General features: G+C 42.1%; 1 long non-coding RNA gene across 2 annotated transcripts; it reads right to left on the bottom strand.

The window, feature by feature from the left end:
- Positions 1 to 1,389: 1,389 nt before the first annotated feature.
- On the bottom strand, positions 1,390 to 26,423 carry LOC139167369 (uncharacterized). 2 transcript variants are annotated; one of them, XR_011559117.1, is made up of 4 exons: positions 26,182 to 26,423; positions 24,888 to 25,020; positions 8,695 to 9,037; positions 1,390 to 1,654 (listed from the first exon to the last, which is right to left on the bottom strand). It is a non-coding gene; the product is annotated as an uncharacterized lncRNA (long non-coding RNA). The 2 variants fall into 2 exon arrangements; XR_011559116.1 differs by lacking the exon at positions 8,695 to 9,037.
- Between the last annotated feature and the right edge of the window lie 748 nt (positions 26,424 to 27,171).

Below are 27,171 nucleotides of genomic sequence, written 5' to 3'. Positions count from 1 at the left end.
TTGTCTTCCGGTTCACTCTTGAATGGACTCAGGTCCTCACATTGGGGTGCTGAGTTTCTTCCCCTGAGTTTTGGGAGGAGCTAAACTCCACAGTTTCTCTGCTTCTTAAAGTGATTTCTTTCCCTCAGGGTGTTGATTTCGTGGGTTTTCCTCTGGGCAGCTTCTCGGGCTTTTTGGTAGGAATTTTCGAATGGCACTCTGCGATGTGGTGCCCTTCCTTTGCACATTTGAAGCAAGCCAATGGCTTCGGTGCTAGAGCAGCTTGCAGCTTGAATGTCTCTCTCTTCCTTTGGGGTGGGGATCTCCTCTAGAGTCTTCCTGCCCAGTATTGGTTTTGGCTCATATCGATCTTGGCTTACTTCACTATGAAGTACTTTAAACCAGCTCACCAAGATGTTTTCCAGACAATTCACTCGGCAGGCAAGGTCTCAGAATTCCTTGGTGTATTCAGCTTCTGGTCAGCGACCTTGCTTCACAACTCTCATGCAGTAGTAGCTTTTTGGTTGACCAGTAGGCCTTCAAAACGCCATCCTAGGGCCATAAGGAACAGCCAAAGTTTCGCAGCTTGAAGGCATTGATGTTGTGAAGGGTCACCATCCACCAGGCAGCTGTACCTTCTAAGGCTAGGGTGACCACTTGGACTTTCACTCTCTGGGTTTGGAAATTTCACCCATACTCCTGCATGTACAGTACATGAAGACTTGGGAAGAACCCCTATTGTTGAGCATCTCCATCAAATTTTATGGCCAAGGGAATGGTCCCCTGGGTTGGTCAGTGACATTCACCTAGAGCAGGAGGCTGGTTCCCCAGAGTGGCCACTGCCCTACCAGTGGCGGCAGCTTGGTCAGCTGCTGCTGAGTCCAGGGTGACAGCTCTGGCTCCCTCAATGGCTATTGTTTCTTCTTCCCTCCTTCATTGGTGGCCTGGTTCCCCTTAGACATTAAGGTTCTCCAGAGTTTCCATCACAAGTTGGATTATGTGCCACTGGAGTCGGTTGTCCCTCAGTAGTTGTGATCAGCTCCTCCTGGTCGGACAGAGCCACCCTGATTTCCAGCTACAGTGGGTGAGGGTGACTCCCCTGGTTGTCCTATTTGAGCTGTCCTTCTTCCCCACACTGATTGACCATCAAGGTTTCATGGAGCCTTACAGGACAGTCTCAATGTCCTCGATGAGGCATATGGGGCCAGGGTCCCACTGGGTAGTTATTGAGGTTTCTTCCCAGCACTCAGCCTTCCTTTGTTCACTGTTTTGTTCATACATAGTTTGCAGGGTCTCCTCAATAGAGGGAACATTCTTCTCTCTGGGTTGACCACATTTGCAGATCCTGCTTTATGTAAGGTCCAGCCTCTCCCCCTTATTTAAGAATGTAAAGACTCTTGAAACATGGTGTTTCAAAAGGAACCTTTTATTGAACAGAAGTGATAGCAGGACAAAATAAAAGGCTATGAGATTCCAAAGGCAATACAAGTAGCATAAAAGGAATTAGGAACCTTCTTCCAACAGTCTGATGTGGATTCAACCAATCTTCAGGTGTGACGATGTTATGGCCGCTCTGAGAATGTGTTAGGATCATCTTCAGTCAGCTTTCAGGTCATGCAATCCACATGACCCTCCTCTCCTTACATTCCTCAAAAGGTGCGGAAACTCCAAGATCCTAGACTCCAGGTAAAAAGGGTATAAATCAATAGCATGCAGGTGATAGGGTACATGGAAGAAAGCCATAAAGTAAATAATTTGGGCAAGGGTCCTGCTTCCCCTGAAGAATGGCAGATTCACAGATCTGACACCTAGAAGCTGGTTTATATACTGAACTAATGTAGTTTGTTTGCCTGGGGTTTCGTAAATAAACCAGAATTGGCTGCGTTCACACAACTTGCTAAACCACACACACCAGATTAGGTTTTCATGCAAAGTACATATCCAACCTGCCACCTCCTATTTCTTCCCATATTTGCCCTTCAATAAAATATGAACACGAACAAGCAATCTGGCAGATAGGCGACAGCTCCTTGGCTCATCAAATCATGCCATCGGAGAGATCAATTCTCCCTATGCAGAAATGACACGAGTTTACTGTTTAAATAATCCAAATCACGTGGCCTTAAAGAAAATCTCCCAAACATATATAGATGAATAAGGCACTCATGATCAAATGACAAGGTGCAGGGAGAAAATTCAGGCTAAAATTAAGGTGAAATTTAACAGGAAGAACAGAGTCCCCAAAGAGGCAACATTTCAACCCCAGTAGATGGTAGAGCAGGCCATGTGGTCTTAGGTGGAGATAAAGAGATATAAACAAAACGGAAAAGATCTACAAGTTATCAGTTCATATAAGGATACTATATAAGAAATTTGGAAAACATAGGAGTATTTATAGTCTCTTTCCTATAATAACAGGAAAGAAGAAAGAGCTGAAATTCATCCAAGAGAAAGCTGACTCATACAAACCTAAACATTTTCAGATGGTGGCATAAGTCATCGAGCCTTTAGGATGTATATATTTCCCTGGTCAGATTGTTCCATCAGATGGCATTTCATTAATACCGTTCTGATCTTTCTAACTCATAATGTGATCATAGAAAAAAATACTCCATGTGCTGTAAACAAACTGACTATGTTTTCTAGGGCAGATATATTGAGCTAATGTACCAAAGTGAGTCAGTATCATTATATTTTATGTTTGGATTTAATTTGACTCACACTTTGATGTACTTTCTTGTTTCAAGCTATATAGTGATACCTCTACTTACGAACTTAATTTGTTCCATGACCAGGTTCTTCAGTAGAAAAGTTTGTAAGAAGAAGCATTTTTTCCCATAGGAATTAATGTAAAAGCAAAGAATGTGTGTGATTGAAGAAACCACAGGGAGGGTGGAAGCCCTGTTTCCTCCCAAGAGATTCCTAGAGAGGCCCCACGGAGGCTTCTCCCCATCTTTTCGGCCCTGTTTCCTCCCAGGAGATTCCTAAAGAGGACCCACGGAGGCTTCTTCCTGCCTTTTCCTGCCCTGTTTCCTCTCAGGAGATTCCTAGAGGCCCAAGAGGCTTCTTCATGCCTTTTCTGGTTACAGTTTCGGAGGCTTGGGTTCGTAAGTGGAAAATGGTTCTTGAGAAGAGGCAAAAAAATCTAGAAAACCTGGTTCTTATCTAGAAAAGTTCATGATGGAGACTCTACTGAAAAAGAGGATAAATCAGCACCTAAAAAACAATAACTTATTGGACCCAAATCAGCATGGCTTTACTGAAGGCAAATCATGTCAGACTAATCTCATTGATTTCTTTGACTATGTCACAAAGGTGTTGGATGAAGGTGGTGCCGTGGATATTGCCTACCTGGACTTCAGCAAAGCCTTTGATACGGTTCCACATAAAGAGCTGATAGATAAATTAGTGAAGATTGGACTTAATCCCTGGATAGTTCAATGGATTTGCAGCTGGCTGAAGCATAGACACCAGAGGGTTGTTGTGAATGGCAAGTATTCTGAGCAGAGTCAGGTTACAAGCGGTGTGCCACAAGGGTCTGTTCTGGGTCCTATTCTTTTTAATATGTTTGTGAGTGACATAGGGGAAGGTCTGGTAGGGAAGGTTTGCCTATTTGCCGATGACTCTAAAGTGTGCAATAGGGTTGATATTCCTGGAGGCGTTGGCAATATGGTAAATGATTTAGCTTTACTAGATAAATGGTCAAAGCAATGGAAACTGCAGTTTAATGTTTCCAAATGTAAAATAATGCACTTGGGGAAAAGGAATCCTCAATCTGACTATTGTATTGGCAGTTCTGTGTTAGCAAAAACTTCAGAAGAGAAGGATTTAGGCGTAGTGATTTCTGACAGTCTCAAAATGGGTGAACAGTGCAGTCAGGCAGTAGGGAAAGCAAGTAGGATGCTTGGCTGCATAGCTAGAGGTATAACAAGCAGGAAGAGGGAGATGATGATCCCGCTATATAGAATGCTGGTGAGACCACATTTGGAATACTGTGTTCAGTTCTGGAGACCTCACCTACAAAAAGATATTGACAAAATTGAACGGGTCCAAAGACGGGCTACAAGAATGGTGGAAGGTCTTAAGTATAAAACGTATCAGGAAAGACTTAATGAACTCAATCTGTATAGTCTGGAGGACAGAAGGAAAAGGGGGGACATGATCGAAACATTTAAATATATTAAAGGGTTAAATAAGGTCCAGGAGGGAAGTGTTTTTAATAGGAAAGTGAACACAAGAACAAGGGGACACAATCTGAGGTTAGTTGGGGGAAAGATCAAAAGCAACATGAGAAAATATTATTTTACTGAAAGAGTAGTAGATCCTTGGAACAAACTTCCAGCAGACGTGGTAGATAAATCCACAGTAACTGAATTTAAACATGCCTGGGATAAACATATATCCATCCTAAGATAAAATACAGAAAATAGTATAAGGGCAGACTAGATGGACCATGGGGTCTTTTTCTGCCGTCAGACTTCTATGTTTCTATGTTTCTATCAGTAGAGGAGTTTGTAGGTAGAGGTACCACTGTACCTATAACATTTTGTTTTCCATATAAAGAGGCAAATACTTTTGGAGGGCGGTGGTATTAGCACTAACCATTGTTGGGCAGTTTTGAAATTTGTTTGAACAGTCCTACTGGTGGCAGTATTTCAGACATCTGTATCTGCCCATTTCAGTTTTAAGTTTAATTGCCTTTGATCAAAGAAGTTGCAGAGCTTGATATTGATGGGAGATGCAATGCCAGAACTCTGATTTTGAAACAGCTCAGCTGGTTGTATTTGCAGTGTTTTAAGCCTAGATTAGCTATGGAACAAAAGAAAAGGGACTGAGGTCAAGTGACCTACTGTAGACTAAACAGAGATAAATAATTCAGATTCTCATTATAACTAGAGCGTGCTGTTCTTAAACAGAGTTGAGTGCCAGCTCTTATAGGAACTGGTATACGAGGCAGTGTCTGAAAGTCCAATAATGTAATTGGGCATTGATATTAACCTAAAATCAAAGGCAAAAATTATGCATTTTCTTTGGCAATAGCTGAATTCGTACCATATTGTTTAGTCCTCCGGGGCATTTTAATAATCGTGTAATAGAAATGTTGGACTGCCTGAAATGCTCTTTGTGTTACTCTCTGAAAAGGTCTTAACAGAATGTCTTTAGCAGACAGGTTTGGAAGAATATATCATAGGAGGGAAAAAAAGGAAAAGCACATTTTCTTTCTTTCAATTGTAGTAACATGGGAGTGTTTCATTAGCTTAGCGGGGAGTGATGTGACATTATATTTAAAAAGCAATACAATTAATAACAATGGGAAGGCTGGGATTTGCTCACATATATAGCTGAAGGAGCTGAGAAAGATGCTAGATCAATGAATGAGCTGCAAGGCATTGCTGTTTTTTTGGAATGCTCTTCTTCCTTTGTCCACTGAATAGAGATCCACTCTTACTTTAGTCCAGCTATTGCTTAGATGCCAATAGATTATTTGTCTCTGATTGATTTGCACAGCTGTGGACACAAGCTAACCCTGTAGAAACGTTACCTGAGAGTTATGATTTGTTTAATCCCATTGATACTATTGAGGTCTATATGAGATGCTCCCAGTTCAGACCAGTTCTTAGAACCAAAAGTGGCTTCACCCACCCGGGATGCTTCTGCGCTGGGGGCTTGCAAGCGCACACATAAACCAGTAGCTATTTATTTATTTATTTGTTTGTTTGTTTGTTTATTTATTTACTTATTTATTTATTTGATTTGATTTGATTTGTATGCCGCCCCTCTCCGGAGACTTGGAACAGCTCACAACAGGAATATAAAATACAAATCCAATGATTAAAAACAAAAGAGTTAAAAACTCTTGATTAAAAACACTCATACAACCCAAACAAACCATACATAAAATGAAGCGGACGGAGGGAATCAATTTCCCCATGCCCGGCGACAAAGATGCATTTTAAGGAGTTTGCGAAAGGCAAGGAGGGTGGGGGCAGTACTAATCCCCGGGGGGAGTTGATTCCAAAGGGTCAGAGCCACCACAGAGAAGGCTCTTCCCCTGGGTCCCGCCAGACGGCATTGTTTAGTCGACGGGACCCGGACAAGGCCAACTCTGTGGGACCTAATCGGTCGCTGGGATTCGTGTGGCAGAAGGTGGTCCCGAAGGTATTCTGGTCCGATGCCATGAAGGGCTTTATAGGTTATAACCAACACTTTGAATTGTGACTGGAAACTGATCAGCAACCAATGCATATTGCGGAGTGTTGATGTGACATGGGCATATCTGGGAAAGCCCATGATTGCTCTCACAGCTGCAATCTGCACGATCTGAAGTTTCCGAACGCTCTTCAAAGGTAGCCCCATGTAGAGAGCATTACAGTAGTCGAGCCTCGAGGTGATGAGAGCATGAGTGACTGTGATCAGTGACTCACGGTCCAGGTAGGACCACAACTGGTGCACCAGCGAACCTGGGCAAACGCCCCCCTCACCACAACCGAAAGAATGGTTCTCTAACGTTAGCTTTGGATCGAGGAGGACGCCCAAGTTGCGAACCCTCTCTGAGAGGGTCAGTGATTCCCCCCCCCAGGGTAATGGACGGACAGATGGAACTGTCCATTAATTAATTAATTCAGAATAATTTCTTTAATTAATTAAATTAATTGAACACCCACTACTGGTCCATACATATCGACACTCCTGGGTTTACTGTAATTCTGCAATAAAACTGTGATGCAATTTTTCCATTTGCTCAAGGGATTTTGAACTGGCAGTGGCTGGTTTTCCTTTTTCTAAGGCATGCTTTTCCTTCCTAACCCTCTGCCACTCAGTTATGCTGCTTCAATTATATTATGTTTGTGTGTGTGTATATAAGAGGGGGAGGGGAGGGGGGAGGGAGAGGGGGAAGGAGAGACACAGAGACAGCAAGTGAGAGGTGGTAACAAACTGACCTCAAAGGAATGATTTTGTTTTTCTGGCTGGCATTTAGATTTTTAACTATCTTGCTTGTATTTTGGCCTTACCATCTTGCCTTTCTGCAAAAGGGAAAGACTGCAACCATTATACCCTACTGTCTGTTTCTAAATGAGATGTAAAACAAAGCATTAAAGCAAATTTCCAGTTGTATTCAATGTTTTAAATGTATGTGTGCATAGTGCTATTATGTATATTATATATGCGTACACACATATACTGCAAATATACACATACCACTAAAATTATTTTGTCTGTAACTGTTAATTGGACAAAACAGCACATCACAGGGCCAAAGCAAGATATGGATTAATGGATTAATTTACAGAATGCCAGAACCCATTGCTCCAGTGGGAATGAAATGTTGGAAAATCCTTGCCATTTCAGCACTGTTTAGCACCACTGCCATGCTGCCAAAGTATGCAAGCAACATCATTTTCAATATTCCCTGATAACTTCCCGTAAGTCAGTATGGGTACCTGGAAAATATGCAGTCAATGGGGATCACATGAACATAACTAATGGTGACAAGATTAGGTAAGGAAATGTAACTGAAAATATGAACCCACCGTTATGGATTGGTTTGTGTATGTGTTGTGTGTGTTCTTTCAGTGTTTTGTTGAAATTAACCACTTATTTCATAGGTAAGTACAGTAGTACCTCCACCTAAGAATGCCTCTATTTAAGAACTTTTCTAGATAAGAACCAGGTGTTCAAGATTTTTTTGCCTCTTCTTAAAAACCATTTTCTACTTAAGAACCCAAGCCCGGAAAAATTTCCCAGGAAATTTGAGAGCAGCACGAAGGTCTGGCCAGTTTCCTGCCATTCCCCCTGGGTTTCTCTCTCTGGTGCAGTGTATGGGAGGAAGACTCTCTTTTTTTTAAAAAAGCCTTAAAGTTTTGGATTTTTTTGATTCCTCTCACCTTACCTTCTTCCTTTGGCAGCGACTGTCCTCCTCCTCTTCTTCTTCTTTCTCCTCCTCCTCCCACCCAAATTCTGAGCTTTTATTTCTTTCCTAATGGGTTTGCACGCATTATTTGCTTTTACATTGATTCCTATGGGAAACATTGCTTCTGCTTACAAACTTTTCTACTTAAGAACCTGTTCACGGAATGAATTAAGTTCTTAAGCAGAGGTACCACTGTATTTGGGAAATATTTCACTGAACTAATTGGAATGGGGATGACTTTCCCTACTACCAAATTCCTTCTACCTCAGAATGCAAATGACCAGAATATAAATCCTTCCATTCTCCACCATCCAGTCAGAGCTGAAGAAGCTTCTTGGATAAGAAGTGAAATATCTCCAAAGAAAAACAAAACAAAAAAGTCCAGTTGCCTCCTAAAAAAGCACCTTTGGGACAACCACGACCTAGATGACTGAGAAGCACTGCAGACCTCTACCCTTGAGTTTTCTCCCCATTTTAAAAAGAAAAACAAAGGTGTATTGGAGGATGCTTTTATTTAAGAGAAGTCCAGGTGGGAAATGTAAGGACTCTTACCTAGGCATAACTCTGGGAAAATAGAGATGAGGGAGAGGGAGGGAAGATAGAGCAACCACTTTATTGTAAAAAAAAAAAAGTAAAAATGCAGAAAAAGTAAAGTAAAAACTTTTAAGAACTCGTCTTTGTAAAAATATTTGTATCTAACTACAAAAAAGAGTTTATTAGCTAAAGAAGCAAACTAGAAAAAGAGAGGCAAAGATCCAAAATTATATATCAAAGCAATATAAAATAATTTAGCCAAATCTTACCTGCTTTAATAAGATCTTAAATTTCAGAGAGTTTTGTGCAGTGGACTCTGATAGAAAGCATTTTAGTTTCTTGTTTGGATGATTTTTTTTAGATAGTTCAAAATCTATGATTTGGCTTTGGAATAACCCAAAGTTTCCTGTGGATTCTAAAGGGACCACGCTGCAATAATCCCACTGCAAATACCGTAACTTGGTCGGATAATTGAACTTCAGCTTTGTTGAAAAAGAGATGCTCCAGTTTTGAAGGCCACCTTCATGGCCACTTGTACTTGGAGAAGAGAATATCTTCTTGAAGAAAGTCCTCTTCAGAGGAATTCCAATCTGTCCCAAAGCAGGCTCAAACCTGTTCAATTGGAAAAATGAGCTGCCTTCTAAATATGATTTGTTTTCACCTGTATTCAAAGTCACTGAATTATCCAGAGCTGGATAATCCATTATCTTCAATGTTTATATTTTTACAGATTATTTATATGACCATCGTGCCAATGGATTGGTGCAGTATACAGCGTGTGAAACGGAACCAAACTAAGTATTTGAACAAAGAGAAAAAAGAAATTACTCTACTTATGGTATTTATTTCACAGATCCCTCTCTTAACTGATAGAAGCAGCAAGCAATGTTCTTGGAAGTGGGAGAATTAATCCACAATCCGAGTACTGTTCATAAGTAATTTATTGCAATTGTGTAGACAATAAATTCCTAATCCCAGATTCTCCAGGTTAGTCCTGACAGGGGCTGCCTCTTGGTTAATCTTCCACTAGAACAAACCCTTCCGCCGCCGGTCTTTCTTGTTATTTCCCAAGCTTTGCGAGAACAGCCTTTCCATGGGCACCCCATGCTTCCGATGGCTGCTGTTTAGTCACTGCCTGTATGCAAAGGCACACCTTCCTTCACACAATTAAATCACCCCAACCCCTGCTCGGAGACTGCAGCCCTGCCAATGTTATGGGAGCAGTTCCCCTCCCCTGCTAAGTGTTATTGACAAATCCATCAAAGGCAGTGATGCATTGGTTTCCACCTTCCCTGGAAGGACACTAGGGCAACAGTGACATGCTGTCACCGTGGTAACTGCTGCTGAAGTGAACCGCCTGTTGGGATAGGTGACCTCGGTTGGCAGCATGCCTGGAGATGTAGCAGCCACATGGCAGCCATGCTCCCAAGACCCAAAGGAGCAGCCCAGAGCCCTTGAATTGATTCATTAGGGCCTTAAAGGGTATTGATCCTTCCAATTTGCACACATTTATTATATTGATAGGGGGCTGATTAACATTTTGTGCCAGACCAGTTCGATATGCGCTTGTAACAGCTTTTAATGATTAATTGACTTTTATGATTCCATTTCAGGACTGTCACAGAGCTGTGAACTGTGGGCCAGCTGGTTCCCAAGCTGCTTCTGACATAGTGTAGGGCAGTATTGAATACCTAGGAAATTAGGGTCCTCGGCGTCTCATCTTATGACAGATAAATGCTATGACATTTAATGTAGACCTTAATTTAGACCAGAACGAAGCTGATCGCTCTGCAATTTAATCATAAACAGGTAAATATCAGAACTTGTTTAGCATTTTACAAGTTAAGTAGACAGATGACAGCCCGCAAAGCATTAGGTGAGGAAGCTGAAACAGCCGAGGTGAAAGAAGCTAAAAAAAAAAGGACCATCATGATCCTCATTTTAATCCTGGCGGTCACGAGCAAGTCGATAGCGAAAAAAGCTACTTTTAGAGGTCGGGTTTCGAGAAGAAAGTCTCTTCTGTACTTTCCTCTGCTAGTTGCACAGCGAGAGACTATCAGGAATGGAAAGATATGCCATTCACAAGCACATGTCATCAATCTGTTATCTTCAACCCAACCGAAAATTCTTACTTAGTGTATGGGGAACGGAATACATTTGCAAATGAAAGTAACATTTTGTTAGGTGCCATTTAATATGCTTGGGTGCTACGTATCTAATTATGCTCAGGGATGTTGGAGGAATTAAATCTTTATGAATACTGATACAGAGGGACCAGATCCATGCATCTCAAATGATGTCTGGAACAGAACCTTACAGTTTGCAGACTTTCTAAATGTTCCAGTGCACTTCTGGCTCATCATACATTATCAGAATACATTTAGAATTATCTCCTGACAGAAATAAGTTAAGAATATTTAAATGAAATGTGAATTTTCATGAGGATTTTTCAGAGTTGCCGAGTTGTCATCGCTAGCTGAAATATTCAGTGGAATAATTCTACAGAAATTTAAAAGAACAGGAGGTGGAGGAAAGGGGGGAAAATAAGGATTAAGGAAATCAAGTATAGTTGCTTTAGAATACCTCCATTGCAATAAAAATGGTTTTAAGGAGGAAGACTGGGACGAAGCATATTGATGGAGATACGCTTTACCCAGCTATTCCACATGCCGACTCAGAAATTAGTTCATTGGGTTCAGTAGCATTACTTCTCTCCAAAAGGTCATATACAATTGCAATTGCATGAACATATGTTTAGAAAACTTCTTTGAACCAATGACTCCTTTCATTGTGCACCATCTTTCCTTTTTTTCATTATAACAAAATGTTGAGTGAGGAAAGCAAGAAAAATCTTACTTTAGGCTTTCATTCTGCACAGTAGACATGCCACATATATGTTGCCAGTGATGGCGAACCTATGTCACGGGTGCTACAGGTGGTACGTAAAGCTATATCTGCTGGCACATGAGCCGTTGTCCTAGGTCAGCTCCAACGTGCATGTGTGTTCCAGCCAGCTGATTTTTGGCTTGTACAGAAGCTCTGGGAGGGCATTTTTGGTTTCCAGAGAGCCTCCTGAGAGATGGGGGTGGGGGGGTTTATCCTCCCCTGGCTCCAGGGAAGCCTTTGGAGCCTAGAGTGGGTGAAACATGAGCTTACTGGGCCCATCAGAAGATGGGGAAACAGGCCATTTCTGGCCCCCAGAGGGCCACTGGGGGGCCTGGGAAGCTGTTTTCATCCTCCACAGGTGTTGAACAATGAGTGTGGGCACTTGCACATGTGTGATAGTGCATGCCCACACTTTTTCGGCACCTGAGGAAAAAAAGGTTTGCCATCACTGTATCTTGCTATTCTCTGTCTGTCCGTCTGTATCTTTCTATCATCTATCTATCTATCTATAAATCTATCTATCTATCTATCTATCTATCTATCTATCTATCTATCTATCTATCTATCTATCTATCTATCTATCTATCTATCTATCTATCTATCTATCATCTATCCATCCATCTATCCATCCATCCATAAATACATGCATATATCTCAGTGGTGGGTTGCTGTCTGTTCGGACTGGTTTACCTGAACAGGTGGTAGAAATTTGCCCCTCACCAAACCAGCAACGATGGCCAGCTGGCCACGTCCCCAAACCAGTCCTCCGGTTGCCACTCCTTGAAAGCGGCTTTCAAAGAACCCTCTGCGCATATGCAAAGTCTTCTGCACATGCACAGAGGATCATTCCCCAATTTATCATAGGCATGTGATGCGATGTGAATCAGTGAGGAGGTGGAACCCACCACATACACATACACACATGCACCCGCGCAAACACACACATATATAGAGATTCAGAATGAAAGTCTACAGTAAGATTATTCTTCATTTCTATTATCTTGCTCTCCTCACCCAACTCAATAGATATACAGTGGTACCTCTACCTAAGAATGCTTCTACTTACAAACTTTTCTAGATAAGAACCGAGTGTTCAAGATTTTTTTGCCTCTTCTCAAGAACCATTTTCCACTTACAAACCCGAGCCTCCGAAACTGTAACTGGAAAAGGCAAGGAGACGCTTCCATGGGGCCTCTCTAGGAATCTCCTGGGGGAAAACAGGGCTGGAAAAGGGGGGGGAGAAGCCTCTGTGGGGCCTCTCTAGGAATCTCCTGAGAGGAAACAGGGCCGTAAAAGGGGGGGGGAAAGTCTCCATGGGGCCTCTCTAGGAATCACCTGACAGGAAACAGGGCCGGAAAAGGGGGGGAAGTCTCCATGGGGCCTCTCTAGGAATCTCCTGGGAGGAAACAGGGCCGGAAAAAGTGGGGAGAAGCCTCGATGGGGCCTCTCTAGGAATCTCCTAAGAAAAAACAGGGCCTCCACCCTCCCTGTGGTTTCCCCTATTGCATGCATTATTTGCTTTTACATTGATTCCTTCTTACAAACTTTTCTACTTAAGAACCTGGTCACGGAACGAATTAAGTTCTTCAGTAGAGGTACCACTGTATATAGATAGGTGTAGATGTAGATATAGACATAGATATATCTCTCCCTGGGCATAGTAGTAATTGTCTGCTGCAAACTCTGCATATGCATCAAGAAGGACATCCAGTAAATGCTCACGCTCAGTTCAGTCACTGACTATATATGCATATCATATAGGATAGGTCCCTTGTGCCAATTTTTTTATCTTGCAGAATCAGGAAAATCTATTTATAAGGATAGGTACCTGGATAGAATTTCTCTATGCATTATTTTTTTTCCAGACCAGGAGCATTTGAAAGAGGGGTGGCATACAAATCTAATAAATAATAATAATTTAAGCAATGGAAAATTACCGTATTTTTCGCTCCATAAGACGCAGTTTTTTTCCTCCCAAAGTAGGATGAAAAATCAGCCTCGTCTTATGGAGCGAAGATGCAGGCAGGGAGGGGGGGGAGGCTGCGAATTCGGAAGCGCCATCCCGCCGGCTGGCTGGCTAGCTGCTGCCTGGCCCACCGTTCCCCGTAAGCTACGCCCGTGAGCAGGCGTGCACCCCCAAATACACCCGAGCGCCCTTTTCCACGGGCGCGTGCTCCCCATCCCCCTGCCAGCCCGCGGGGAGGTGGGCGGGGGCGGGGAGGTGTGGCAATAGGAGTAAAGGGAGCCGCGGCCGCCCCTGCCTCCCCACGGTGCCTCCGGCCAAATGCGCCCCTGGCTTCTCCACGCTGCCCTATTGCCCGCCCGAACCGCCTCCTCTGCCACCTCCTGCGTTTGGGCGCGATCTGCCTCCTCTCCTCTGCTGCCTCCTCCTGCCTTGGGGCGCAATCTGCCCCCTCTCCAACGTCGCTGCCTTCTGCCTTGGGGCGCGATTCGCCCACTCTCCTCCTCCGCCGCCGCCTTCTGCCTTGGGGCGCGATTCGCCCCCTCTCCTCCTCCGCCGCCGCCTTCTGCCTTGGGTGAGCAATCCGGCAGTCCGGGACAGGGTGGCTTTACGCCATGAAGAGAAAACGGCCGACTTTTCCCTGCTGCCGGAGCCGTTTCCTCTTCGTGGCGCAAAGCCACACAGTCCCGGACTCCGGGATTGCTCGCCCAAGGCAGGAAGCGGCGGAGGAGGAGAGGGGGCGGATCGCGCCCCAAGGCAGAAGGCGGCGGAGGCGGAGGAGAGGGGGCGAATCGCGCCCCAAGGCAGAAGGCAGCCATCTGCCCAGACAGAAAGGAAACAAGAGAGAGAAAGTGAGAAGAAGAGAGAGAAAGAGGGGGAGAGAGAGAGAAAGAGAGAGGGGGAGAGAGAGAAAGAGAGGGAGAGGGAGAAAGAGAGTGGGAGAGGGGGGAGAGATAGCAAGAGAGGGAGAGAGAGAAAGAGAGGGAGAGGGGGGAGAGAGAGGGAGAGGGGGGAGAGATAGCAAGAGAGAGAGAGAAAGAGAGAGGGAAAGGGGGAGAGAGGGGGGGAGAGAAAGAGAGAGGGAGGGAGAGAGAGGAGATAAAGAAAGAGGAGAGAGAGAAAGGAAGAGAAAGAAAGAAAGAGGGATAGAAAGAGAGAGAGAGTGAGAGATGCTCAGTGAGCCTTTCTTTGAAGTTGCCTTTCTTTCTTTCTTTCTTTCCTTCTTTCTTTTTCTCTCTTGCTCTCTTGCTCTTTCATTCTTTTTTCTTTCTCTTGCTTTCTTTCTCTCCTTCCTTCCCTCATTCCATTTCTTTCATTCCCCCTCTCTATTTTTATTTCTCTTTCATTTTCTTTCTTTCTCTCTTTCTTGCTTTCTTTCTTGCTCTTTTTCTTTCTCTCTTTTACCTTCCCTTCCTCTATTTCTTCTTTTCTTTCTCCTTCCTACCTTCTTCCCTGCCTCCCTTCAGTCCTTCCTCTCTTACTCTCCCCTTTCATAAGTTTCCTTGCTTCCTTCCTCTGTTCCTGTCCCTTCCCCCTTTCTTTCTTTCTTTCTTTCCTTCCTTCCTTCCTTTCCTCCCTCCATTTCTTGCTTTCCTTTTCCTTCCTCCCTTCCTCCCTTCTTCCCTCCCTCACTCCCTTCTTTCACTCCTTCCTCTCTTCCTCTCCCCTTTTTGGCTCAAAATATTTTTTTTCTATTTTCCTCCTCTAAAATCTAGGTGCGTCTTATCAGCAGGTGCGTCTTATAGAGCGAAAAATACGGTACATTTCAACCAACAGTCTATCCAGAAAAACAAAATACATAGTAGGCCAAACTGCCAAATTAAAATTTGCCTCTATCAAAAGAACAGTATTTAGAGCATTTCTTTCCTTGTGATGGTAACAATTTTTTGTTGCCCTCAAAATCATTGTCTGTATGAACTGCCATCCTGGCTTGCTTATTTCTTTTTTCATGTACATTTCCAATACTCTACACAAGTGAAATACAGAAGTAAAATAGGAAGAAGTTAAAAAATGTTTCCCAGCCCCCTATAGTGACAGTCATCTGCAGTATCTTTAGGAACTCTGTACCAAATTGTGATGTCTCATACGCAGGTGTACCAGTGTATCTTCTCCTGTCGGGCCTTCCAGTGTTGTTCTCTAGAGCAGTGTTTCCCAACCTTGGCCACTTGAAGATATTTGGACTTCAACTCCCAGAATTCCCCAGCCAGCTAATGCTGGCTGGGGACTTCTGGGAGTTGAAGTCCAGATATCTTCAAGTGGCCAAGGTTGGGAAACACTGCTCTAGAAATACCATATTTGAGCTACAAAAGTCTAGACAGTCCACCTCTAGATGGCAGCAAACAATAGATTTTTCTGCACCTTTTCCCTATGGTCTAGTTCTATGGATTTTTGAACTCCAGATGTGGCAGTAGTCTCCTTGTCCTTCCTCTTTGCCCATTGCCAGCTTTACAGATCAGATTAATACTTTAGAAATAGCAGGGCTGCTGCAATGACTTTAATGTCATTGGCTTCTTCTCATCTCCACCATTCTTCCTCTCTCTTATTATTAGATTATTTATTTTTCATGTGCTCCTCATGTGGGGCCTTAAGACTTGATTCAAAATGGAAGTTGAATGGAAAAGAATAAGGAAAGCCCCTGAAATTTACAAGGCCTTTAGGTTGTTTACACATTTTTAAAATTTTATGTTCTTAATATCTCCAAATCATCATTTTAATGTGGTGTAGTATTTGTGTGCAGGATATTGGTTCTCAGAAGAAAGAGAGTTCTGGGCCACTGTTTTTTCTTTCCTTTATCTTTTAAATGGAACTTTCATTTAAACATTTTTATATTATTGTTTTAAGTATTGTTTTAGCGTATATTTTTATGGTTTTTATTGTAAATTTCCTCAGGATACTTCATAAAACATGGTACATAAGATGTTCCATAATAAATATTCTCATATTTTAATTTTTTTAAAGGTAGGAACAATAACAACAAAAAAAGATCTTGGAATTCTCACTTCTTGCTGAGAAGAAAAATCCTACAGTTTGAATAATAATAATAATAATAATAATAATAATAATTATTATTATTATTATTATTATTATTATTATTATTTATTAGATTTGTATGCCGCCCCTCTCCGAAGACTCGGGGTGGCTCACAACAGTAATAAAAACAGTATACAATGGAACAAATCTAATAATAAAAATTATATAAAAAACCCCAACTGTTAAAAACCATACAACACATACATACCAAACATAAAATATAAGAAAGCCTGGGGGAGATGTTTTAAGTTTCCCCATGCCTGGCGATATAGGTGGGTCTTGAGTAACTTGCGAAAAACAAGGAGTGTGGGGGCTATTCTAATCTCCGGGGGGGGGGGAGTTGATTCCAGAGGGCCGGGGTCGCCAAAGAGAAGGTTCTTCCCCTGGGGCCTGCCAAACGACATTGTTTGGTTGACGGGACCCGGAGAAGGCCAACTCTGTGGGACCTTATCGGCCGCTGGGACTCGTGCGGTAGAAGGAGGTTCTGGAGGTATTCTGGTCCAATGCCATGAAGGGCTTTAAAGGTCATTACCAACACTTTGAATTGTGACCAGAAATCGATCAGCAGCCAGTGCAGGCCACGGAGTGTTGGAGAAACGTGGCCGAATCTAGGAAGCCCCACGATGGCTCTCGCGGCCGCATTCTGCACGATCTGAAGTTTCCGAACACTTTTCAAAGGTAGCCCCATGCAGAGAGCGTTGCAGTAATCGAACCTTGAGGTAATTAGGGCATGAGCGACTGTGAGCAATGACTCCCTGTCCAAATAGGGCCACAACTGATACACCAGGCGAACCTGGGCAAATTTGGCCCATGAATTAATTTAATTATTATTTAATTAATCTAGCATGTGCTCAAGGGAAAACACAGGGTTGTTCGAATTTAACAATGCTTATTTAAAGTTTAGAAGTTTACATAACAATATATAAAGGTAAAAATCGTTGCTATATCCCAAGATCATGGGATAACTTTTTGTGGCCTTTTGACAAGCAAAGTCAATAGGGAAGCCAGATTCACTTAACAACTGGCTTCCTAATTTATCAGCTGCAGGGATTCACTTAGCAACTGTGGCAAGAAAGGTTGTAAAAATGAGACAAAGCTCACTTAACAAATATCTCTCTTAACAACAGAAATGTTGGACTCAGTTGTAGTCGTAACCAGTGTTCCCTCTAATTTTTTGGGGGGGTGGGCGGAAAAGTATAGTGTCTGAGCGGCAGTCCCTTCGGGACTGGGCGGCACTCTTTCCCTCTCACTCTTTCCCTCTCGGCTTCTGGGCAGGTTTGAAAAACTCTGAGTTAATGATGATTCCTCTTTTTGGATCTCCTTTATTCTTTATATATGTTAAACATTATAACATTTGCTTTATCCTCATCTTTTGCAACATTCTCTCCCAAAGTGTTCGGAAACTTCAGATCGTGCAGAACGCGGCAGCGAGAGCCATCGCGGGGCTTCCTAGATTCGCCCATGTTTCTGCAACACTCTGTGGCCTGCATTGGCTGCCGATCAGTTTCCGGTCACAATTCAAAGTGTTGGTTATGACCTTTAAAGCCCTGCATGGCATTGGACCAGAGTACTTCTGGAACCGCACGAATCCCAGCGACCGATAAGGTCCCACAGAGTTGGCCTTCTCTGGGTCCCGTCGACCAAACAATGTCGTTTGGCGGGCCCCAGGGGGAGAGCCTTCTCTGTGGCAGCCCCAGCCCTCTGGAATCAGATATTAGAACTGCCCCCACTCCTTGTCTTTCGTAAATTACTCAAGACCCATCTATACCGCCAGGCATGGGGGAGTTGAGACACCTTTCCCCCAGCCTTTTTTAATATATATATATATATATATATATTTATGTTTGGGTATGTATATGTTGTTTGCTTTTTAAAATATGATAGGGCTTTATATGCTTTTTAATATTAGATTTGTTTTCGCTGGAATATTGTTTTTATTATTGTTGTGAGCTGCCCCGAGTCTTCGGAGAGGGGTGGCATACAAATCTAATAAATAAATAAATAAATAGAAATAATACCTTCTTTTCACCTCATTCATATTGTCTTTGGCTTTGAATCGGAGATTAACACCACCCCCTAGAATCAGACACAACCAGCAGAAGAAACTTCTATCTTTTCTTTTTGTATTAACAGAAGCTTTCAAGTCTGAAAGTATATTTCTCCCACTCATCCCTTTTATAGCCCAAGAAATAGGTCCCTCCTGAGCTATTTGCCCCTCCCACATTCCTGCTGTGGGCTAAATTACCTTTTACCTGACCATTCCCTCGGCTGTTTCCTCTCTCTATCCCCCAAGGTCATTCTCACATTCCCCTATTCCCATACCATTACAGATAGCAATTTGCTGAAGAGCAGAGAGCTACTCTATGCTATAAAGTTAGTGTCCAAGAAAAAAGCAAGGAGATGGAAGACATACATGCTGTGAGAAAGTTGAAAAACGGTAAAGCTGCGAGTGTAAATTGAGAAATGATAAAATATGGATGTGGTTTGTGCATAGAAAAGCTGCACATCTTGGGGTTTTTTTTTCTGTCTGTGTATGTATGAGACAGAGAGAGAATGCTGACAATTGGAAGAACATCATTATTGTCCTCCTGTACAAACAGACAGGTAGAAAAAGTGAATGTAAAAACTATAAGGGGATTAGTGTGTCTGGGAAGGTACTTGGCAGAATTCCAATCAAAAGGATATAAGGTGACAATGAGACAAACTGGAAAGTACAGTATGGCTTTTAGCCAGACTGGAAATGTGTCAATCAGAAAACTGCTATTCAAAAGGTAACTGAGACATGTATGAATGTGAGAAAGTTTACGGAATGTTTGCTGATTTAGTGAAAACATATGATAAAGCATATGATAAAAGTTGGAATTATGGATATTTTGCACGAGTTATTGGAGTTGCCAAGGTTTGTTATTGAATGTGATGAGCCGACGGGATGGAAATAAAGTATGGATAAAAAGGAACCGAATGCTTAGTGAATAGCTCAACACAGGAAGGAATATAACTAGAAACTCTGATGTCCTCTCAATTGTTTTAATGTATTCATGGATAAATAATGATGACATTAGATAGAAGTTTTAAAAACAAGAGGCAGCTTATGGAGTCTGAATACAACCAGAATAGTTGCAACAAAAGATTCAAAGGCATGGGGTAAATACGGTAAATTTGTTTTAGCTACCGTTTCTTTTTCTAATCTCATTCCTTTAATTCCTTTGTACTACTAATTCTTATTCCTTTTTATTTACTTTATTTATTTATTTATTTATTTAGTCCAATACATAATACACTTTGAAGAGAATAGATATGTAGTAATATAAATAAATAAAAGAATAGAAGAAAAGATATAAGAGTATAGGTGAACATATTTGAAAGGAAGAAAAGATAAATGAGATAAGGAGAGACAATTGGACAGGGGACGGAAGGCACACTGGTGCACTTATACACACCCCTTATTGACCTCTAAGGAACCTGGAGAGGTCAATCGTGGATAATCTAAGGGAAAAATATTGGGGGTTAGGGGTTGACACTACTGAGTCAGGTAATGAGCTCCAAGCTTCGACAACTCGATTGCTGAAGTCATGTTTTTTACAGTCAAGTTTGGAGCAGTTAATATTACGTTTGAATCTGTTGCGTGCTCTTGTGTTGTCGCGATTGAAGCTGAAGTAGTCATTGACAGGTAGAACATTGCAGCATATGATCTTGTGGGCAATACTTAGATTGTGTTTTCAGGCGTTGTAGTTCTAAGCTTTCAAGACCTAGGATTGATAGTCTGCTTTTGTAGGGTATTCTGTTTCGAGTGGAGGAGTGAATGGCTCTTCTGGTGAAGTATCTTTGGACATTTTCAAGGGTGTTGATGTTCGAGATGTGGTATGGGTTCCAGACAGATGAACTGTATTCAAGGATGGGTCTGGCAAAAGTTTTGTAGGCTCTGGTGAGTAGTGTGAGATTGCCAGAGCAGAAGCTGCGTAGGATCAGGTTAACAACTCTAGAAGCCTTTTTGGCGATATTTTTGCAGTGGGCTTTGGCACTTAGATCATTTGATATTAGTATTCCAAGGTCTTTTACTGAGTGGGGGGTGGCTGTGAGATTTTGTTTATTCAGTTTATATATATTTTTGTTCAGTGTAACATTTCTTATCCCAGAAGAGAATGACTTGATGGTTGTGTTTGTTGGGAAGGTGCTTTTACAATAAATAGAAATTACCTTAAGTTGGATTGGGAAGTTTTTATATACAAAACCATGTGCTTTGCAATGTACTGCCAATAGTACACTAACCTGGACAATGGAATGGATTGGATTGGATTGGAATAGAACAGAATAGAATTCTTTATTGGCCAAGTGTGATTGGACACACAAGAATTTGTCTTTGGTGCATATGCTCTCAGTGTACATAAAAGAAAAAGATACATTTGTCAAGAATCAGGAGGTACAACACTTAATCATTGTCATAAGGGTCAAATAAGCAATGAAGAAACAATCAATTTTAATATAAATCGTAAGGATGCAAGCAACAACTGATAGTCATACAGTCATAAGTAGGAGATGAGTGATAGGAACAATGAAAAGACTAATAGCAATAGTAAGGCAGCCTTAGTGAATAGTTTGACAGTGATGAGGGAATTATTTGTTTAGCAGAGTGACGGTCTTCGAGAAAAAAACTGTTCTTATGTCTAGTTGTCTTGACTGCAGTGCTCTATGGCAACGTTTTGAGGGTAGGAATTGAGACAATTTATGTCCAGGATGCGAGGGGGGTCCATAAAATTGTGTAAATCAATTAGGGTGAATGAATCTGCTAGGCAGTGCTAATGCCAAATTACAATTGAGTCAAAAACATTATTGTTGCAGCTATGCCTCTGTCCACATTGTGTATGCTATCTTTGGCTCTAAGGGAAAACAAGATATTTAAAATGTCTCACTAGCAGATTTCCTCGCCATACCTATACAAATAAAACCAGAAGGTTCTTCTTTCCTTCTCAAACTCCTCATTGTGCTGTGTATCTGATTCAAACCATACTGCTACCATGGTGGAATATTGAAAGCATTAAAGTTTCTACCTTCCATGATAAAAAGTTTAGGAATCGGTGGCCTTCGGGGGGGAAAAAACATATGCTGAAAAATCTGAAATGAGTGTAGCTAAGTTTGACTTCTTAAGACTTTGCATTGGTCTCTTAATAAAAAAAGGTTTCATTTGCAGAAATGGCAATATGGACTATTCCCATTTATATAACCTGCTGTAACGGGGAGTGGGGAGGGAATTTGCCCTTTGTGATTTTCAATTTATATTTAAGGTATTTTGAGTAGCGACATATAAATATAATGTGTGAATTTGATAAAAAATATTCCCTTATGTAAAGATCATAACTTTGTTCATCAAGAAGGCATTATGGCAATTCTCTGCCTGGTCAGGCAGAAGATATAAAACAATCAAGATGAGTTTCTGTTCTGGGTATTAATTCCCCCCCCCCTGAAAGTTTTGAATCCTGGAAATAAATGCATAGCAATGAAACTTCTGGCATTCTTAATGGTCAGCATTATGTTCCATAATATGAGAACAAATGTTTTAGACATACAGTGATACCTCATCTTACAAACGCCTCGTCATACAAACTTTTCGAGATACAAACCCGGGGTTTAAGATTTTTTTGCTTCTTCTTACAAACTATTTTCACCTTACAAACCTACCACCGCCACTGTGATGCCCCGCCTCCGGACTTCTGTTGCCAGCGAAGAACCTGTTTTTGCACTGCTGAGATTCCTCTGAGACTTCCCTCCATGGGAAAACCTACCTCCGGACTTCCATGTTTTTGCGATGCTGCAGGAGAATCCCAGCAGCGCAAAAACAGGCACTTTGCCTGCAACAGAAGTCCAGAGGTGGAGTTTCCCAGCAAGGGGAGCGTCAGTGAAATCGCAGCATCGCAAAAACACAGAGGTCCAGTGGTGGGGTTTCGAGGACTTCCGTGTTTTTGCAATGCTGTGATTTCACTGATGCTCCCTTCGCTGGGAAACCCCACCTCCGGACTTCCGTTGCCAGCGAAGCACTCGTTTTTGCAATGCTGGGATTCCCCTGCTGGGATTCTCCTGCAGCATCGCAAAAACACAGAAGTCCAAAGGCGGGGGTTTCCCATGGAGGGGAGCCTCAGGGGAATCCCAGCAGTGCAAAAACGGGTGCTTTGGCTGGCAAAAGGGGTGAATTTTGGGCTTGCATGCATTAATCGCTTTTCCATTGATTCCGATGGGAAACTTTGTTTCGTCTTACAAACTTTTCACCTTAAGAACCTCGTCCTGGAACCAATTAAGTTTGTAAGACAAGGTATCACTGTATAATGCTTCACTTTGGTAGAGAAGCAAAAGAATTGCATCCCAGAAGAAAGTAATGGATGTAATAATGAAGTTATCAAAATTCCAACTAAATTAGAATGAGGGTTTATTTTTAAAGAATGATTTTGTCAGAAACATCCCAAATAAAATATACAAATGTTTTGACAGTGGATACATAGAATGCAAACTGTTGACATTTGCATTACTTTTTGAAGCAAGTCTACACACCAAGTTTCGCTTTCTTATTTAACCCAAATAAAACACTAAATATTCAGCCAGAAGATATTCTAATAAGATGCCATATTTATATAAGATTACCAGAATATTTATTATAATTATAGAGCCCACAATTCAATATTGCTTGGACCAAAAAGTTGGACCAAAAAGCATCTTTACTCATTTAGCAGCTGAAATTGGTCAAACTATCAAAAATGTCCCCAGAATTAATAATCAAAAGAAATAATAATCACAAGAAATAAACAGTCTAAACCAATAATCACCAACCAGTGGTCCATGGACCACTGGCCATCTGCGTGAAATTTTTTTGTGGTCCACAGAGAAGTCTTTGCATTTCTTTCGAGGAGTCCTGCCAAAGTTCCCGCGGTGCTCGCACTTCAGCGCTTTGACTCCCAGGGGCAGGATGGGGTCCTTCAGGAAATTAGCTTGGTTGCCTGTTAGCGGAGAGAAGCACCCGGGGTCAACCCTCGTTTTGCTGTCCATTGCAGCTAGAAATCTCAAAATGTGGCCGAGAATGAATGTTTCTCTTGTAGCCAGCCTGGACGCTAGATCGGCTTCCTGCAAACTCTCATCTCTTGAGGAACTTTGGCCGGGGTCAAGAGACAAGAGTTTTCAGGGGGCTGATCTAGCATCCAAAATGGACACCAAAGCTAGGGTTGACTCTGGCTGCTTCTTTCTCTGTAGTGCTTCCTGGACACAGCTTACCCCTCTGAGCCCCAAGTGGCAGGAGACAAGGACTGCCTTGTTTAGACACATACTTTTATTCTTATCTAGCAACTGGAATAACTTTAATAATTATATTCTTCAGCAAAAAATGGAATTATATACACTGTCTTGTTGCTAGAAGCTGTTATCAGGTAATCTATGCTGATCAGTTTAGTTCAGTATTCACTTTTCTGACTAGTAATTTTCTTCCAAAGACTATACACAAAGAAAGGAACTGTTAACTCTTTGGTAACCATAACCAAAATTTTGTCCTGGAAAATGTTAGATGTTGAAACTGGGACATTTCTCATATGGAAAACATCTGGTATTTTAAGGAGGTAGGTTCCCTTTTAAAAAAATTAACTGAATTTGAAAAAAAATGTAAATAAAAACAATGTACAGTATTTTTTCCAATAAAGTAAAAAACTTGGCTCGATATTTTTATTTTCAGTGTAACAGATCACAGCTGTGTCTTGGGATGTTACGAAAAGCGAAAAGATTCTAGGACTGGGGTAGAATTTTAAAGCCTGTATAAATAGTATTTGTAGGAGAGCTGTATTAATCTGTAATAGCCAAAAACGAGGCATAGAGATAGCACCTTTTTATATTAACAGATTTTATTTAAAAGGCTTAAAACTTTTGACAGTATCAGTTATTCTCAAAAGGTGCTACTAGAGTTTTACTAAATTTTCACAGGTATGTACTCAGCCAACTACATCTAAGTCTGCCTCCTCCATAAGCATCAGGCACTTGGGCCTAGTGGTCAATTAAGCCTTATTATTTAAAAAAACTAAAAACATGCTGGACTCTGAGGTATGACAATAATATCTTCCTGTTGGGTTAGGGTTAGGGTATCTGCTGAATAATTCAAAATAAAATAAAATGGAAAATAAGTGCATAACTGAAGCTAATCTATATTTTGAGATCTGGTTCTCTCCTTTTTTTCCAGTTATATCATTAGTATGGGCTGTAGAAGGATCCTGTGGATTTGTTTGAAAGCAAACTACATGACAGCCACAAGGCAAAAATCAAAGCCTCAACCCTTTTTTGCATGCATAGTGGATCGGGCCTTCAATCATATCTCAAGCCATCGCCTTGATTTTTTTTCACACCTCTGGCTGCAGACAATGGCAGGATAAACTGAGAATGATTGAAGCAAGCCAGCATTAGACGTTAGATAGATAGATACAAGGGTCGCCCATAAAGTAATGCACCACATTTTTTTCTCAGTCTACAGTAATGGTACGAATGCAAAATTTTAGATAGACGTTATTTGAATTGTCAGGAGTGCGTGTGTAAATTTTGCATTTCTTCAGAGAGATAGCGTACCTGCAGCAGTGTTTCGAAATGGCGTCTGTAAGTAATGTATGTTACAAGCGGCGTGTTGTCATTGAATTCCTCACTGCGGAGAAAGAAACTGTTGGGAACATTCACAAATGTTTGGGTCCAGTTTATGGAGAATCTGCAGTTGAGAGAAGTACAGTTAGTCACCGGGCACAGAGAGTGAGGCCATTAGAGGCCCAAGGAATGTGCAGGTGGATGTGGGGGAGACATCACATGCGGCAGGCCTGTTTTGCTCCCGATGGAATCTGCTGACGAAGCCTCCTCTGACCAAGGAAGCGTGAGTGACAGGGAAGAGGGGAGTTTGGCAGACAGCCCAGGAGGAGATCAATTATCTGTATCATCCTTGGATTCTGAACAAGAATTAATGACACATCCACGCATGCATAGAGTGATGCATAGGAGACAACAACTGAAGGATTATTACAAGAGAAAATGAGGCCACCTGTGGTTGGGTGAGGCTGCTGTAATTAGTGCTACAGATAAAAAGAACAGGGTGCTGGTTTAGCCTTGTGGCAGTTTATCTGATTCATTGTTTCGTCAAGATCGTGGGTTTTGTGCTGTTCAAGATTGTGTGTGGACTCTCTGGACTTTAGAATTGGACTCAATTTCCCAGTTATTGGGTGAGCAATTGGATTGCATTTAACCGTGCCTCGTGTGTGCCAGAAAATCCCTTTGACATTTAAAAAGGGAGCTGTTTCTGTTTTTCTGTTTATAAAAACTGTTAGGTTTTCCTTTTATAGTGTGGTGTGTGTCTTCCTGGACTAATTACCCTGTAATTACGGGTGGTTGAAACATGCGGGCAGAACAGTAGGTAGGTAGATAAATAAGATAGATAGATAGATAGATAGATAGATAGATAGATAGATAGAAAGAAAGAAAGAAAGAAAGAAAGAAAGAAAGAAAGAATTATTTATTGGCCAAGTGTGATTGGACACAAAAGGATTTTGTCTTTGGTGTATATGCTCTCAGTGTACATAAAAGAAAAGATACATTTGTCAAGAATCATGAGGTACAACACTTAATGATTGTCATAGGGGTCAAATAAGCAATGAGGAAACCACCAATATTAATAAAAATCTTAAGGATACAAGCCACAAATTACAGTCATCCAGTCGTAAGTTGGAGGAAAAGGGTGATAGAAACGACCATCTTCTAATCACTCTACCCCATCGCCCCGCTGGAAGAGAAGGGTACCTGGCTGGTGCTCCTGCTGAGCTTGACCAAGGGGTGGAAACGGCAAACAGGAGGGGGGGGGGTTTCCCTCCCTTTTGCGCTGTACCTTTTGCTCAGTTGGCTTCTGGCTGCCCGCTCGCCATTTTGAAGCAAAAGCAGGCGGGAAATCTCAGATAGAGACTTTTTCTTTCCAAATTCCTCATCGCCAAAAAGGGCGTTTATCTTCTTTCCTCGGCAAAGGGCATTTTATTCGGCGGCAGCACCCTCCGGACAACGGACCCAACCCAAACGCTGACTTCGGGGGTTGCTGTACCAGCCGGGCCAAAGCAACCGACTGAGGGGGAAGGAAAGAGGCCGCCCGGGAAAAGCGAAAGCAGGCGGCGGGGCTTTTGCAACGGAGCAAAAGGGGTCGCTTGCGGCCATTAGATGGCGCCGCAGACTTTATGGCCACTCCTAGGCAAAAGTCCCAAACAAAAAGAAGTGAGGTCTTTAAACAGGGGAGGAAAAATGGGGTTCTCAGCCTAGAAGCCTCAATCACTTCGGAAGGAAACTTTCAAAGGCGGGGAGGGAGGACGCGGCCCGGCAGGACTTTTCCCGATGGTAGATCATCTGGAGAACTTCCACGGGACGGTTTGTACGCTTCCCATCCGGATTAAACTTTGGAGGAATAATTTAAGAAGGTCAGACTTCTGATAACTTCCCGGCTCACCTTCTGATTTAAGCAGGCAGGACAGACTGTCCTTTCTGGATAAAACATGTGTCCGGGGAAGATTTTTTTAAATTTTTTATTTTTAATCTAGTTATTTTACTGGAGGGATCAGGATTGGTGAGAAAAGAAGGGGGAAAGCGAGTGTGACTTTTCCAACCCAGGGGGTTAGGAAGGGAAAAGGGGAGAGGTAGAGGAAAGATGGAAAAACAGAAATGAAAGGGGGAGAAATGAGAGCAAAAAGGGAGGAGAGAGAAACAAATGAGAGAGAGAAGAGCGAGCGAGTGGTATACAGAAATGAGAGAGACCTGGAGGGAGAGAATGAGAGAGAGAAGAGAGAGAGAGAAGTGGAGAGAAAGAAAAGAAAGGGAAAGATAGGGAGGGAAAGAG

The sequence above is a fragment of the Erythrolamprus reginae genome, chromosome 4, assembly GCF_031021105.1.
Source record: "Erythrolamprus reginae isolate rEryReg1 chromosome 4, rEryReg1.hap1, whole genome shotgun sequence".
Taxonomy (NCBI): Eukaryota; Metazoa; Chordata; class Lepidosauria; order Squamata; family Dipsadidae; genus Erythrolamprus; species Erythrolamprus reginae.
Note: the sequence above shows the minus strand (reverse complement) of the source record. Positions and strands in the feature narration are given on the sequence as shown.